At 36.6% G+C, this 17,951-nt stretch overlaps 1 protein-coding gene across 3 annotated transcripts in view; it reads left to right on the top strand.

Moving 5' to 3' along the window:
- LOC309633177 (uncharacterized protein) overlaps positions 1-17,951 on the top strand; it is a 102,643-nt gene that overhangs the window by 12,053 nt on the left and 72,639 nt on the right. Inside the window, exons 2-5 of one of the 3 annotated variants that reach the window (XM_082401694.1) lie at positions 7,326-7,430; positions 9,765-11,761; positions 12,159-12,280; positions 17,398-17,862. The gene's annotated coding sequence lies outside the window, so the exon portion shown is untranslated. The other 2 variants (XM_082401693.1, XM_082401692.1) reach the window with 2 other exon arrangements.

A 17,951-nucleotide genomic window follows, 5' to 3' on the forward strand; every position in this document is an offset into this window, starting at 1 on the left:
TCCACCAGCGCCTTTATAGTGCTGACTCTGTTGGGTATGCTTCTTCAGTGACTGAACAAATAAAGGACCAGATGATAACTATGACTGATTAAGTAAAATGAGGCTGTTCCTGATACTCCAAGAAATATTGTCAATTAGTTAAAGACCTTTACATTTAGTTTAAATTTTCAAAGAGAAAATAAACCCACTTAGAGGAAAAAGGAAATCCATGGAACAGTTTAATTTTTTTCTAGAGTCCAACCACTAGAGGGCAGGAGAGTCCACGCTACTTTGGCTTTGTTCTACATTACCCGCCCCGCCCCTACTCTACTCTGTCTTCAGCCCATCCTTCTCTTCCGGAGTAGATAAATACATTCTTCAGAAAAGGGGCTGTTTCTTATTTCTAAAATACTGGAGCATTACATTTTCTAGAAACATACCCAAGATAAAGGCAGTACAAGTAGAATGTGAGATAACATCTTTTTCCAAGTGTAAGGGTGTGATTATATTCTTTTGTTTATATTAAAATCAGCTCTTTTTTGAAGTAAATGCTTGGGGCAAAAAAGGAGGGGGTATATCCACAGGATTTTCTGTAGCTATTGAAAAAATTAATACCAAGTACTAAATCAATTAATTCTTAAGTCAATTCTTAAGAAATCTTCCATTCCTGAAAATCTAACTTAAAGTGAGAAAATATAGAAGTGATAAAGCCAAGCCCTTTGTGTTCTTAAGAAGAAACTCTGTATGAAGAACATAAAATAATAGGCACATGAAATACTCGAAACTTAGAAGCCTAGATTTTCATTGATGTTATCATTGCATATAATTGCTAGGATTTGGGAGAGAAAAGTGGCCTTTTCAAAAAAATTTTTTTCAGTTTCCTTTATCTTTCTCTCTTCTAACAAAAGCTTTTATTTCTGGTAAAGTGAAAGATTTGGTTGAAATTTTTCTTTGACTAAAGTTGAAACCGATTGTGTGAGTGTTTATTTTGTGTTTTATCTGGTAAAGAAAGAATATGTTGTAATACATCACTGATAAAAGTAAAATCATTTCTCTAGTTTCTGCTTCTAGCTCTGTAAGTGATCGTCACTGCAGTCTTCAACACTTTGTGCGTAAAATTTCCTGTGCAGGTAAACTTAGCTGGGATCTTTGGCATTGAAATACTTAGAATTAAATTTTTCTATAAACATACTTACAGAACTGGTAATTTTACTTGCTGAAGAATGGAATCCTATAGAGGAATATTTTAAAGAAATATGAGCTTTCTTGAGAAAACTTGATTATATTTGGTTAGACCTTCACCTATACCTTTTGTGTGTGTGTGTGACCTATACTTTTGAATAACTATTTATTCTCCCAAACAGTGCTGGGCATAGAGCAGATACTCAATTTGTTCAATGAAAATTAGCACCTATTGGTTGTACCTAAATTCCACACATGATGCTGGGAACTCTTAGCCCTTCCTTATGGGAGTTAAAAGTTTCTAGAGTAATAAATGTTCAATATTGCTAACTCTAAGGTAAGTTAATTTTGGCACTTGTATTTGTTGATTTTTGTTAGTTTCCCACTCTCCTCACAGAAGTGTTCCATGACACGTATTTTTTTCCAGGTAAGGTGAACTGAATTATTTTGGCAGGGCACTTTTAAACGAACTTTGAGATTATTGCAAGCAAACTGCAGTGTCTCAAAAACAAGTGTTGTCAATTACTGGCCTAAGTGATGAATTTTCTCCAAATTCCCTGCATGTTGTTCCCAGGATTTTTTTTTTTTTTTTTTTTTTTTGGTAACTCCCATACATAGTTTTGGTACTCTGCCCCTCCTGCACAAATTCACTTTGGAAATTTGCAAAGGATTAAATTCTGGTTGTGGCCTAGGGCTTGACAAGCAACTTCCTGGAAAGGCTTTGCAATAAGAGCTTTGTAGACAAAACTCGTCCTGGCTCATTTTAAGTTTCTCCTTGGTGTGTAAGTCTGCTATTACTCATGCAGTGGTTCAGTTTACACTGGCCCTTCTTAGGGAACTATAAGGACATGATCTTAAGGAGACAGTGCACACATACCAAAACAACCCAGTCATAATATTTTTAAAAGAGATTCCTTGGGAGGCAACCACCATAGATTCTGACCCTTCTTTCTTAAAAAAATCCAGTTAACCTCAAATATGTTACTTTGATATCCTTAGAGCAGAAGAGAAATCCTCAGACCCTAAAGCAGAACATTGGTGTTTCAGGTATGAAGTGACTTTTACGGAAATGGAAACCAATCAGAACTCCTGTTTATCTCATGAAATTGCCCAATTTGAACAAGATATTTTTATTTGGCAACTTTTACTGAGGAAAGTTTTTTTGAGGGTGGGGAGAGGTCCTTTTCTTCTTCTCTATGGATTAGATTACACTTACATGAGATGCTTGATTAGGTTCAGCTGGAAAGAGGATGACCTTAGTTAACCCGCTGTTTAACCCAGTTCAGCTAACATTCGAACCTAGACTACTTTGCCAAGATTTCCTCTGTTGGACTTGAGAGCCAGCCTGCCTTGGAAAGTAACAGTCAGTTAATCCTATTCTAGGATAGTAGTTCAGTCATCCTCTGGTATCCGTAGCATTATTTCTGAGTGGCCTCCAACTTGTTAGCTTTTTATATCAGACTCTGATTTCCTATCCAACCATTATTTACTCAGGGCTTATGATGACTGATTCCCTCATTACATTATAAAACTGAATACTTAAAACACTCATGTGATGGGAACAGTGATCTTCCCCGTTTTGCAGATAAGGAAAATAATTGATCTGTCTGACCTTTATCAGTCTAAGGTCACACATATTAAAGGGGACAGAGTGAGAATCAAATCCATATCTTTTGACTTCGTATCCACTCTTACTTTTGCCAAAACTGTACCTTGTAGTTCCATCCCAAGGAGGGAAAATGGTATAAACTGGACTAAATCAGGGTTTGAAACCACAAGCCAAGTTAAGTCATTGCTATTAATGGGAACAATTGCATGAACCCCCATAGCCTTCTTGCACCTGCAGACCCTACCCAGCCCTCAACTACATCATTATAGCTCGGAATGCAGCTGTTCTGCTAAAGACTTTAAACAGGAAGGTTGCACCACGATTCATGCCTAATAAGTGCCAATGATACTGCAGCTATTTTATAGAGCAGCAAAACAAGTTTCAGCAACCCAGATCTTTATCTGCTTCAGCGGAAAAGACCAGTTACATTTTAATCCCAGTTATATAAATGATTGTTATGAAAGCAAGCTGGTACATCTCTAGAAGGTTTTTTTTTTTTTAACTCTTCCTTTGATGCCCATTAGTTCTTTTTTTTGAAGTAAAGGATGAATTAAACTATCAATACATTAAGTATAGAAAATGAGGTAGATCTCACTCTTGAATGGGTATTCTGGTCAGGATGTTTCATGGAATTGAGACACACTGTAGCCGAAATCACCTCTAGTAAAGCATAATTTATATTCAATGAAATGTACCAGGTTTAACTGTAGATCTTAATATGCTTTGATAAATCTATGTGCCAGTCATTTCCAATATCCCCAAAAGTTCAGCTGTGTCCCTTTTCAGTCAGATTCCCCTTCCCCCAGTTAACACATCTGGTCACAGGTAACCACTGACCTGCTTTCTGTAACTACCAAATAGTTGTTCTTCATTAGAATTGCATATGAATAAAATCACATTGTCTATATTCTCTTTGTATTGGCTTCTTTTGCTCAGGCTGTTTGTGTGATCTATGTTGTATGTTTTAGTAGTTCATTTCTGGGTAGTATTGCATTGTTGGGATGTCCAGTTTGCTTATTCTCATACCACTACGATAGACATTTGTTTCAAGTTTTCAACTGTTACAAAGATACTAAGAAGATTCCTGAAAAAGATTTTGTGTCCATATAACACTTTTATTTCTATTGGGTAAAAGCTATAATTAGAATTGCTGGGTCATAAGGGAAATATATACACACACACATGAACTTTATAAGAAACTTCTAAACTGTACCACTTTGTATTCCCTCCATCAAAGTACGAGAGTTGCAGTTTCTTGATATTCTCACCAACACTTGGTATGATTAGTCTTTTTAATTGGAGTCATTCAGATGACATCTGGTGGTGTTATACTGTGGTTTTAATTTACAGTTACCTAATGAATAATCATGTTGAACAACTTTTCATGTGTTTATTTGCTATTTGTATTACGTGTCTTCTTAGGTGTGTCTGTCCAAATCTCTTATGCAAATTTTAAGAATTGGCTTGTTTGTTTTTCTAATTATTGAGTTTTGAGAGTTCTGTGTATGTATATATATGTGTGTGTGTGTGTGTATATATATATATAATGCAGAGCCTTTATTTTATATTATATATATTTTTCCCTTCAAGTTTGTGATTTTTCTCTTCATTCTCTTCCCAGTGTCTTTCAAAGAGCAGAAGTTTCAATTTTGATACAGTCTAATATTAATTTGTTCTTTTATGGATCACGCATTTGGTGTGTATCTAAAAAAATCTTTGCCTACCTCAAAGTCACAAAGATTTTCTTCTAATTTTCTAAATGTTTAATAGATTTAAGTTTATATTAAGGTCAGTGATTTATTTTGAGTTAATTTTTATATATTGTGTGAGGTATGAATCTGAGATTTTTTTTTGGCATATATTCAGTTGATTCAGCACATTTGTTAAAAAGACTATCCTTTCTCCACTGAATTATCTTTGCACGTTTTGGAAAATCAGTTGTCCCAATGCATGTGAGTTTATTTCTGTTCTATTGATTTATCTTGCTGTCTTTACATTTATATTGCACTGTCTTTATTCTAGCTTTAAATTAAGCTTTAATTTTGGTAGCATTAATCCTTTAAATTGTTCTTAATTTTCCACATGCTTTTGGCTACTCTGGGTACTTTGCATTTCCATATGAGTTTTAGAGTCAAATTTTTAATTTCTGAAAAATAAGCCTTTGAAGATTTTGAATGGGATAATGTTGAATATATAAATCACCTTGGGGTGAAGTTATCCCTTAACCACACTGAGTCTTTTGACCTGTGAACAAAATATATTTCTTCTTTATTTAGATCTTTCTGGTTTCTCTGAGCAATCTTTTGTAGTTTTCAGAGTACAAGTCTTTTGCATCTTTTATTAGATTTATCTCTCCTAAATTTTTGATACTATTGTAATTCGTATTATCTTTTAAATTTCAATTTCTGGTTTTTTGTTGCTGGTATATAGAAATACAGTTGGTTTTGTTTATTGATCTTATGTTCAGCAAATTTACTAAATCACTTACTCATAGTGGTAGCTTCTTTGCAGATTCCATTAACTTTTCTATCTAGAAAATCACGTCGTCTGTGAATAAAAGAGTTTTATTTTTCCTTTCCAATCTGGATAACTTCAGTTTCTTTTTCATTGTTTTATTGCATTAGCTAGAACCTTCAGTACAATATTGACTAGAAGTGATGAGAACTTACATCTTTGTCTTATTCCAAGTGTTTAGTTCTTCACTATGTTGTATGATATTAACTGTGAGATTTTTGTTTATGCCCTTTATCCAGTTGAGTAAATTCCTTTTTTCTCTAGTTTGCTGGGATTATGTATCGGTATGTTTGATTTTGTTCAGTGACTTTTTCTGTGTCTATTAAATTGATCTTTTTTGTTAAGTTTATTAATATGTTGAAATACATTTATTTTTATTTATGTATTTCCAAATTTCAACCAGCCTTGAATTCCTGGAATAAAACAGACTTGGTTATAATGTATTATACTTTTTATATATTGTTTGATTCAACTTGCTAAAATTTTGTTTAGAATTTTTACATCGGTGTTGACGAGAGGTATCAGTGTCTAGTTTTCTTTTCTTGTAATGTCTTTATGTCTTGATGTCAGAGTTTTGCTATCAGAGTAATGTCCTCGTAAAATGGGGAATATTCTCTCCTTTTCAATTTTTTTGAAAGAGTTTATGTTTAATGGTAATATTTCTTCCTTATATATTTGGTAGAATTTATCAGTGAAGTGATCTGGGCCTGGAGTTTTCTTTGTGGAATGGCTGGGCCGTTAACTACACATTAATATGCATTCCATTCTCATAGGGCGAAGTGGTCTCTAAATGCCAGTTAGGTCAAGTTGGTTGATAATGTTGCTAAGATCCTCTGTATCCTTAGTGATGATATTCTGTTTACATGTTCTGTTAATTTTGAGAGAAGGGTGTTGCAGTCTCTTACTGAAATTGTGGATTTGTCTCTTTTTCTTTGTAGTTTTATCAGTTTTTGCTTCATGTATTTTGAAGTCATATTGTTAGATGAAAGAACATTTAAGCTTGCTATGTCCTCTTAATGAGGCTATGTTGTTTTGCTTTTTTGCATGTTTAGCAATTTTTTACTGTATGTTGGACATCTCAGCATTGTGGTTTTCATTTCTAAAAGTTCGACATAGATCATTTTTACACAGAATTGAATGTTTGATTTTGTTGTTTTTCTTTAAACAGTGGTGTTTAAACACCTAAGTGGTCATTCAGAGTACACAGAAGTTCTAAAAATTATTATTATAATAGCCATCTTCACACCTGCCTGAGCAAGTATGTAAAGTTTATATACAGTGAGTAACATATGACCTTAATTTGAGAGGATTTGTAATAATCTTGACGAAAATAAAAAGAAGATACTGTTTCGAAATGAATTTAAGATACAAATAATACAAGAAGCAAAAGGAGAAACAACAATTTTTCATTCTATACCACATTTACTTTTGAATATTTAATCATATTTAAATGAAATCTAAGTGAAAAAATTTTAAATATAAAAAATCAAACATTTCTTCAGCATATACTATATTCAAGGCAGTGTGGTACTATGAGCCAAAAAAAAGAAGACATAATATGTCCTGGTTTTGAGAAATTTATTGGGTTGGCCAAAAAGTTAATTTGGGTTTTTCCATAAGATGTAATACTCTTTGGTTGGGGAAATAAGACAGAAAAAAAGGCAAGTAGTGTCAAATGAGTATAAGTTCTATTAGTATAACTTGGTCTCTGCTGTCTGTAGAGAACTCAAAATTTTTAATATACATTTTATCTACAAGGGTCCAATGGGAGTCAGTTATGTTAGGACTGTCTCAGGACCCTAAACAACACAAAGCATGATACCCCAAAGCCCCCATTGCTGAATGCCATTCTCCTTCTTCAAAAAGTGGTGTTCTTCTCAGTAGCATCCTGTCTACTATTCCTGGGCAAAGAGAGACTAAGTTTGTCAGACAGAAGCTGCATCCTAACTCTCTCTCCTAGCTTGTGTTTCAGACATCCACCGGCTTGCACTGGGTAACACCCTTTGTTCAGTTAATCCACTTCTAAATCACTTATCTGCAGCCTTTCTGTATGAAGACTTAAGGGGCTCTCTGGGGCAACTGAAACTACAGAGGTGTGGCTCTACAGGAGCAGAAACCGTGAGACCGAGAAGTTTGTGAACAAAGGGTATGTAAGCTTGGCCCTCGGGCCATACTAAACAGTAGATACAATCACCCCAAAATTGTTTTATATGTGTAATTTATTTTCCTATAATTAGCAAAGTATTATTTGTATTCTATAAGAAAATAATGTTGGTATGCATACTATAAATTTAACTATAACCTGTTTATAACACTTTATTTCACCAGGAATAAAATGACTTATAAATAAACAGGTATTACTTCCCTTTTCCTTACTTACCCTAAGATCCCATTCATTTCTTTTCTTGCCTCTTTGTCTCTTCTGTCAATTTTCTAATTCCCAGCCCCTCATCTCTCTTTTCCATCCTTTCCTTCTTATGATGGGTGTGCATGAGGTAATGGGTTAATGTTTTTGACAGATTTTATTAAAATCAGTATTTGAAGGTCTACATGAAGGTAATCTTCCACAGTTGTTCTCTTGGGAAATGGTGCAATATACTAATAAAATTGTCACTGCACATAACCTTTTTAGAATCCATCTTTGACAGATTTATTCCATAAACATATTTACTTTTGCGTTTCCTAAATTTATAAACAAAAGTTTTCACTTATGTTATATTTTAATGACTTCTGATTATTTCAGATACTCAGAGGAAAAATAATGCTTGCTAGCGTTGAAGGTGTTCAAAAAAATGCAGCACAGCCTTGTAAGGTAGTCTGAAAAAAGATTTTCCAAAGAACTTCATGAATGAAAGCATCATCACCCAAAGCTTTGGCCTTTCAAAATAAAAGTGATGTTTAAAAAATATTATTACTTGAATAGATAGTATAGGGTTGCCATATATGCCTCCCCTGACCCACACACAGTTTTCCCTATCATTAATATCTTGCATTGATGTGATACATTTGCTATAATTAACGAACAAATACTGACGCATTATTCTTAACTGAGATCCATAGTTTAGATTAGGGTTCATGCTTTATATTGGACAGTTCTTTGGCTCTTGAAAAATATATAGTGTCATTTATCTACCATTGCAGCATAATAAAGAATAGTTTCATCATCCTAAAAATCCCCTGACTTTTACCTGTTCATCTCTTCCCCTTCCCTCTGGCAACTACTGATTGTTTTACTATTTCTAGGGTTCTGCCCTTTTCAGAATGTCACATAGTTGGAATCATATAGAATGTGGCTTTTTTAGACTGGCTTCTTTCACTTAGCAATAGGCCATTAAGATTCCTTCATGGTTTTGGTGGCTTGATCGCTCAATTTTTTTATTGCCAAACATATTCCATTCCATGTACCACAGTTTGTTTATCCATCCACCTACTGAGGGGCATCTTGGTTTCTTCCAGTTTCTGATATTATGAATAAATCTGCCTAACGCTCCTGTGCAGGTTTTTGTGTGGACGTAAGTTTTCAACTCAATAAGGTAAATACCTAGGAGTGCAAATGGTGGGTCATGTGTTAACAGTATGTTTACTTTTGTAAGAAACTGCCAAACTTTCTTCCAAAATGGCTGTACTCTTCTGCAGTCCCACCAGCAGTGAATGGGAATTCCTCTTGTTCTGTATCCTCATCAGCATTTGGTGTTGTCAGCATTTTGTATTTTAGCCATCCTAAGTGTGTAGTGGTATGTCATTGTTGTTTCAGTTTTCAATTTTCCTTATGACCAGTGATGTTGAGAGTATTTTCATATGCTTTTCCACCTGTATATCTTTGGTGAGATGTCTGCTCAGATGTTTTGCCCATTTTTAAATTGTGTTGCTTGTTTTCTTATTGTTGAGTTTTAAGGGTCCTTTCTCTGTTTTGGATACAAGTCACTTGTCAGATATGTGTTTTGCAAATATTTTCTCCCAGTCCTTGGCTTGTCTTTTATTCTCTTTCACAGAGCAAAATTTTTAATTTTAATGAAGTCTAACTTATCAATTTTTCTTATATTTTCTCATATTTTTGATGTTGCATCTAAAAACTCATTGCCAGGCACAAGGGCACCTAGAGGTTCTCCGGTGTTATCTTCTAGAAGGTTTATAGTTTTGCATCTTATATTTAGGATTATAATCCATTTTGAGTTATTTTTCATGAAGAGTATAAAGTCTGTGACCAGATTCATTTTTTTTGCATATGAATGTCTAATTGTTCCAGCACCATTTGTTGAAAAGACTATCCTTTTTCTATTTATTTACCTTTTTTTGTGACAAAGATCAAATGACTATATTTGAGTGGGTGTGGTGTTTTTTCTCCATTTTAAAAATAACACTTAACTAGATTTTAAAAAATAAAATGAAATATAAATAAGAAAAACACTAATGATCTATAAAGAGAGGGCTTCCATTTGTTAGATGATTGAATAAAGTTGATTTTGCTCCCTTGTTTCAGAAATCATTCCAAAGCGACAAGGATAATGGGAGACACAGACACAGATCTTATTTCTGATAACAGTAGGAGATTTTTTTAAAACTCTAAATCGCAGTATCCAAGAAAAGGATTGCGAAATGTTGTGCTGTTTAAACAAGGATGCCAGGAGGCACTTAGATTTTGTATGTGGGGCTGTGAATCTCTAAACAGCTGGAATTCCCCAGAGTCAACATAGTTCCTAGGAGCAGTGCCTTCTTTGGAAGAACGGAAATGGGTAATTGGACTAGTTGCACAACTTTCCTGAAAGCAATTTTATACTGTAAAGAAGCACACTTATGCGCGCGCGTGTGCGCGCACACACACACTCTCTCTCTCTCTCTCAACCCTGTTACATAAAGCACTTCAGTATAAACCAGAAAGAATTTCTCCTATTTTGGAGTGCTGGTCTCTTATGCATGAACTTCCTTTAATTAATTGGTAGAGGATAAACTTGCTTCATTCAAAGACATCTAATTTTTTTTAAAATTGGAGATACTACAATAAGTCAAAGAAACAGAGAAAACAGAGGTCAGAGGATATTGATAATGATGTTGCCCTAAAACATGAGAATTGTGATTATAGGCATACATTTTAAAAAATTTAATAAAACACTTTTTTTAATATATAAAGAGTTGAAAGCAGATATATGAGGGCCCAGAGAGATGGCCATGTTGATAATTTTGATCTAAATAGCCTCAAGGAAATGGAAATACTAGAGACGACCGAAGATAGAAGTACCTTCTAGCTCCGTCATAGATTAGGTACGATAATCAGTTAAATATGATTTGAGACGTATCAAAAGCCAGGCCTGCCCCCTCTAATACCTCTTCACCTGTCAATCTTGGCATTATACTCTTCTTCCTAACACAAGAAGTTAAAGTAATTCTACTCCACTAGGTCAGGTGGGCACCTGTGTATCAGCTTAACCAAGACTGTGTGGAAATGTACACTGCCTGCAAAAAAGGGGATGAGTTATCGATGGCTGCTTTGATGACCTTGTCTAAGCACGTATCAGTTCATCACTTGAGGCTTGTTGAATGTTGCATAGAGCCTGGCCGTGAAGACGAGATGATGGTCAGATAAATTGCAGTGCAGAGTAGCCTAGGAGTAGCACGTCACAAGATGGCGCTAGACTGGCGAGAACAGACACAGTAAAAAGCCTCAGAGAATTGAAGGAAGTATTTTTAGTCCATTTTGGAAGGAGGTTGCCAAGAAACAAACATATTTCCTTGGGAAGACACGTATCTTTTGATCCAGTAAGTCCAAGTCTGAATATGAGACTCTACTAGAAATCAGTTGTGTGACTTTAAGCAAGTTACTCAAGCTCTGAGAGCCCTGTCTGTGAAGTGTAAGAGCTGATGTCTGCATCGTTGGTTGTTGGTAGTTTTAACTGAGATGAAGTTTGGAAGGTACCTAGCACAGAGGAGGTGGCATTCGGGCTGTGATGCACAATTCCACAGGGCGGCATTCTCAGTGTGGATGACGCTGGAAGCTGTGGAACGTGGAGGCCCTAGGCAGTTCGTTAGGATGACTGTTATTATTGCTGCCTTCTCCTTTTGCCCAAAGGCAGCTCCAGCCAGTCATGTATTGGAATAGCACAGGAAAATTAATTCTCTGCTCTTTCTGTTTTACTTCTTGTTACTTTACAGCCTTATACACAGTGTGATGTGTGTGAAAAGGGCCTAAACTGATAGAAGAGTGTTCCTGGTCAAAGCCCCATTATTCTTTAACTAATTTGGGAAAGTGAATCAGTTAAGAATTTGGTCCCCAGTTTCTTCATCTGTGAAAAGAGAGAGTTGGACCAGATAATCTGTAACACTCTTTCCCCAATTCTTTGATTTACAGGCTGGGTCCCGTTCAGTCCTTTCCTCCTGGTACAGTTGCCCATAGAGAAGAAATCTTGTTCTTAAAATGGCAATGCAATGCACTGAGCATGAATTCCCAGAGGATGGGAGAAATGGGCCAGACTTCTCCTACAAGTATGTGCCATCTAGTCCTTGGCAAGAAAAGGAAGTTGTCAGGCTGAGCTTAAAATATTCCTCTTTGCTGATACAGTATTAATTAAATCTGCTTAATCATTGCTGCAACTGTTTAGCAGAGAAAAGCCCAGAGAGCTCAGGGAGCAAGCAGATTATGGGAAAGTATGGGAACATCAAGGGCAGAATCATGTTTACAATTAAAGTTGAACCTCCTCTCCATCCCCCTCCCCCTCCCCCTCCCCCTCCCCCTCCTCCTCCTCCCCCTCCCCCTTCTCCCTTTCTTCCTCCCCCTCCTGTCACTTCTACCACTCCTTCCTCTCTTCTTCCCCTTCCCCCTCTTCCTCTCCCTTCTCTTAATCCTCATCTTCCTCTTCCTCTTCCTCTTTTTAATTTCAAGGAATTGAGTAGTTGCTCAGAGACCTTGGCGATGGCGCTGGAGCTCTGTGCAGCTGAACATCACTCCATTCCCATCTCCCTGGCAGTTACCCACAGTAACTAATGCAGACTGAGAACACACACGTAAGTCCCTTTCAAAGGAAAGCCATCACATCTACTCCCACTTTCTTAGCAGGTTTTCTAAATCTTCAATAAGTTTGTGTTCGCTGGGAATGAATGTCTGAATTTAGGCTTCAAAAATATTCCTCCCCCCATCCCAATCTGTATAATTACTGTTTTTTTTTTTTTCCTGAAGCCTTTCAAAATACTATAATTAACAGATTGGCAGATAACCCATAGAACTGCAGTTAAGGCAAATATAGTATGCAGCTGTCTTTGCATTAAGTGATTAAATCAAATAGCATAGTTTTGAAGTACATTTATAAAGCATAAATTTACCTCCTGGCAAAACTGTCTTAAGTAACACACCCTGCACCATCTGTTCACTCAGTATTAATAACCATATTTCCCAGGACGATAGCTATGGAGAGCAGAGCTACCAGCTGTGCAGAACTAAGAGGTGCTGAAGGATCCTTTGGAATACTCAGCAACTTTTGGATCCTCTTAAGGATGCTCACAGTGATTGGGCATATGAAACACACACACACAACATATGTGTGTGTGTGTGTATATATATATATGTATATATATATATAGGCGCACATGCGTGCACATACACCCATGCATGTGCATACACTTGCCCATGTACACATGTGCACACACACACACACACACCACCTCAAGGTACAGATGACTGTATGCTCACTTTCCATGAAGAAGACAATACACTGGTGTGACTTTAAATGTATTTATTCAAGTACTTATTTCATTAAATGATTCACTGAGCAATGATTTATTCAATACCTCTATGTGTTAGATTAGGTTCTAGGTAGCAGGAGTACATTGGTGAAGGGCAGTGGCCCCTGCTCTCATGGAGCTTACAGTCTAGCACAGAAGTCTCATTAATAGACTCACTACAATTCATGGTAATGATTTAAAGGCAGGATAGAAACCCTCATTTAGGTTTATAAAATCAAAAGCTATAAATATTTTGCATTTCAAGGCTATGTGTAATAAGTGAAAACTGTTGCATAATCAGAAATGTTTCCAGAACCTGCCATGAGTGGCAGTAGCCTCAGTGGACAAAACAAGAAAAAGATGCTTCCAATCAGGTAAAGAAAACTGAAGGTAGCGGCAAAAAGAAATGCGAACTTGAATGATTCAGACTATTGTGCAGAGCTTCAGAGACAACCAGCAACTACTGAGACATGAGAAGCCTGAGTGGGTTTCACGGGGCAGTGGTGGTCAGCCCTGGCTGCCCCCCGGAATAGTCTGGGAGCCTTCAAAAAATATTCATGGCCAGGTCCCACCCCAGATCAATTAGATTAGAGGATCTGCGGATGGGCTTAGACAGCTCTCTGTTTTTTTTTTTAAAGTTTTGGAGGTAATTTTAATGAAACTTACCCTGCAAGAAGTGGAATTTGAGCTAGGTGTCAAATGACGGTATAATCTAGAGCTGTACTGGCCAATATGTTAGCCACTAGCCACATGTGGCCATTAGAACTTTAATTAATTAATTAAAATGAAATAAAGTCAGGTTCTCAGTTGCCTTGTCCCACTTCATGTGCTCAGTAATCATTTGTGCCTGATGGTTACCATATTGGACAGCACAGAACATTTCCATCTTTGCCATAAATTCTGTTGGAATGTGAACTAGATGGATGAAGAAGAGAGAAAGTGGGTAATGATAGGAGTGAAGGCATAGTGTTTGGAAAAGTCATTAGCGGCTGCGGGGAGAAGTGACCAGCTGCTTACAGCAGTGGGAACTTGTGAAAAAAGGTATGTGAGGGGGGGTGGTAGGAGATGGTGATAGTGAGGGTCCCTCAGTCAGACGGGAATACTTAGATTTGAAGTGATAGCCAACAGGAAGTATGGAAAGATTGGATGTAGAAGAATGATAAAAGGGAAACTGTGTTAAAGAAAATGGCCTGGTGTAATTCAGGATGGATGGAGGGTAGAGTAACTGGAGTTTGCAAAGCTGCTCTTTTGTACCAGGCTCAATAGGAAGATGGGATGAAGACCTAGTCCGGTTAGCTGGAGCACGTTTCACTTCATTTCTAGTTTTATCTGGGAAGTCACACCAAAGCTAATTTAAGGTTAAAAAAAGTCAAAGATAGGATGGACCCAAACTTGTCAGCTTTCTTGGAGACATAAAGCTAGATCTTCCGAAGTCATAATTTACAGTTAGGAGGGATTGTACAGGCTATCCAAGCCAATTTTCTCATGTCATAAGTGAAAACATAGAGGTACAGAGATGGTAAATGAATTCCCCATGGTCTCACAGCTAACGCAAGGTAGATACTGAACCAGAGTACAGGCTTTCCAGTTTCCAGACTGGGGGGTCCTTTTATTACATACCACTTTCCAGATTTTAGTGTATAGTGAAAGTCAGACAGTCACACACACAAAAATAGCTTTGTCGTGAAGGTTTCAAAATGGAAGTACTTTGAGTAGGGAAGCAAAGAGAAGGAATGTAAATAATCAGTTAAAAATCAAAGATCAGATATTACTATTTTGTGCAGGAAAGTGGAAGTAGATTCTTAAATTTTCTGGTTTACATGAAACACCAAGAATGCAAGCATCTAAGCTCACCTTTTATTTCTGTTACGATATGATTGCTTCTTTTAAGGGTACCGATCATTTGATCTTTGGGGACTTAGTGTTATACAAAATCTTGTCTACCTAAGAATCCATTACTCTCATGAACTGCAATGCCTTATTAGATACACACAGTGCTTTCTGTTACTGCTGTTTAATCTAAAAAGAAAAAAGAAAAAAAGAAAGGTTTCCCTTGGTAAAGTCTGAATAACATAGAGCTGCCAGACTGGACTACAAGATCCAGGCTGCAAAAGAAGGTATTTTGAGCTTTGTTTTGTATCAATGTTTATTATTGTATCAGCAGCTACATTTGATGTGCTTATAATTTATTAATAGTCTTCATCTGGAAGCAGAAACAAATCCCATAATTCTCGTGAATCACATATCCTCCAGGCATTTTTTAAATCTAATTTTTGTTTACTGTCACTTGTACTGAACATTTCTCATTGCAATTCATGCAGAAGCTGTTCACCGAAAACTAGTATCTGGCCTACTCCAGTATTTTCCATTTTATTGGTCAATGGGAGTTGGCTTTAAACTACCAAGCTTATAATTTATTACCGGAACAGACAATTTAAACATTTTAGGATGTGTTCAGGCACAACTCAAAGTTTTAACAAGGCTGCTCTCTTTATTTCAGAGCCCTTCCCTGTCAAGAAGGCTCTTGTATTTTAACAAAGAAAACACTTTTTTTTTTTTCTTTCAGTTTTCCCTTGAGTTAGAATGTGCATTGAAACACTTTATGAGGAAGGTAATGTGGGGAAATAAAGTTAATCTCCAAGAAGGAAAAAAAAAAAAACTGGGAGTCTTTTGAGGTCATATAAAAAATAAGTGAAAAGATGGCCCAATTATTTTGACAGCAGATGGGATCTCTAAGCTGTTAATTAAGAGACTAACCATTAAGAACATGAAGACTCAAGTTTCTAGAGGTTTACTGCTTCTTTTCTGGTATTTTGAGAAGATTTGATTATATAGTACTATTTTTAAATGTCATTTTATAGTTTTAAAAAATGACAGAAGAAGCACCTTAACAAAATGATCATCCTGAGGGGACAAGAGTAAAATACCACTGTATTCCAGGTTTTCATCTTACGTAACTCCAAACTATTTCCCCCGTGGACAAAAGACCATTCATTATGAGAAGTCGGGGATATAATTCAACATGCCTATGCTAGGCCAACTAATAAATCAGGCAAATGGGTGCCCTAGGCAACAGAATGGTATCTTCAGCTGATGGGATAAATAGGTGGATGGACGGACGGCAGAATGAACTGATGGATAGATGGGCAGACAGTATTAGTACTCATGTAAACAAATGCCACCCAGTGTTCATGTCAAATAGAAAAAAGCAGGAAGAAGCAAGAGAATTGCCAATTGGTAGGTAGCCTCAGTAATGACAGTAGAAATAACTCAAGGAACACAGTTCTTTCTGGCATGAGCTTTGTCTTACTTGACTTTATATCCTACGCATCTATCATAGTCCCTCTCATTCAGTAGTTCAATCAAGTTGGATAAATGGAGGTAAAAGAACAGAAATAAAGACCCCTAGATGCGAATGCTATCAAATTGCATTTCAGGGAACAAGAATGGGATATTTCCATTAGAAGTGAAAAGAATCTTAGTATCACAGAAGGAAAACAATTGGAGTGGAAATAATGACTTTTAAAGATGTTCGTTCTGAAGCAGCCTGTCTAGAAAGCCCTGAGAAGTCCTTGATGAAGGGGAGAGATGTTGGTGACGGGGCTGTAGAATGGGTGGGATGTGCAGGGCCATGAAACAGGACCAGGCCAGGAGCAAGGAGACCAAGGTAGACCTGGATGTGCCGTCTCTAGCCGAGAAGTCCTGAGACAAACCTTCTACGGGCCTAGTTTCTTATTATACTAAATAAACTAATTTATTTACCCCTTAGATTCTTTTCTAAGTCTAATGTACATTTTTATAATCCTTATGTTTGATTCTAGAAATCTCTTGTCTGACTCCCTGCAATAAAGGTGATTACTTACTCTTTGGGAGAAGGTGGGCAGAAAGCAGAAATATTGGTTATCATATTACTTTCAGTTATGTTATGACTTGGAAAGTTTTTCATGTTTCTCAAATGTGATTTTATTATATGAAACCCTAAAATGCTAAGTCTATGTAGGATTTCCTACAAGTAGCACCTGGAAAAAATTGGGTTTGAGCCAAAAAAAAAAAATTACTTTAAAAGAAACTTCTCTAAAAACATGTTGATATTGGTATGTATTTGGAACAACGTACACTACGTGCTAAAACCTTTGGTATTCTTTCCTTTTTAAGAAAAATCATTCAGTAATTAGCATTGAGATACATGATAAAGCCTTATGTTTCATTGGTTTAAGCTTTCAAATTGGGAATTTCAAGAATCTGGTGAAGCACAGGTTCATCCCCAGGTTTGGCGGTCTGCAATTTTCAAATACGGTTTGAACTGTCCATGCAACTATCGATTTCTTTCTAGATATTTATAGTAATGCACAGAGTGCAGAGGAGCGGATACCTATACCTGAACATCTGTTTCTCCTCTGTAGGAGGCTGGGAACAAAATGTTTCTGTTAGTAGAAAATGACAACTGTAAACATGAAGGGAGAAGAACCACAAATCAGCAATGAGGCATGGTAAAGCAAACGTAGGGCAGCTTTATCCCAATGTAGAAACGCTTTGAAGAGAAATCGAGTTCAAGTGAAATCTGTTAACCCAACACTGTGAGTGGGTTTCAATGGAAGAGAAAAAAACCCTGAGGCGAAAGAACTCTCAGGAGGATCCCATAAAAGACTGAAGTGGGGCGACGTCTGCCTTGAGTTGGTCCTCAGCAGAACAGCATTATGGGGCAGTGATAGTAACATGCAGAAATAAGAAGAACGGAGTACTTCATTTTGTTGAGAAGAATCAAGCTATATAGGCTTGTAGGACTGTGTCCGGTGGATTATTGGACTCTAGGAGCTGTGCCAGGTGCACTCAGAAAAATTGGGGTCTTCTGAATAAAGACATGTCAGGTGCGGTAAAGCTCCTATTGGTTTTATTAGTATTCTTAATCATAACTACTATTTCTCATGTGACCGAGGATTTTTATCTCTACCTTCCA

This window comes from Balaenoptera borealis (genome assembly GCF_965194805.1).
Source record: "Balaenoptera borealis genome assembly, chromosome: 8".
Lineage (NCBI taxonomy): Eukaryota > Metazoa > Chordata > Mammalia > Artiodactyla > Balaenopteridae > Balaenoptera > Balaenoptera borealis.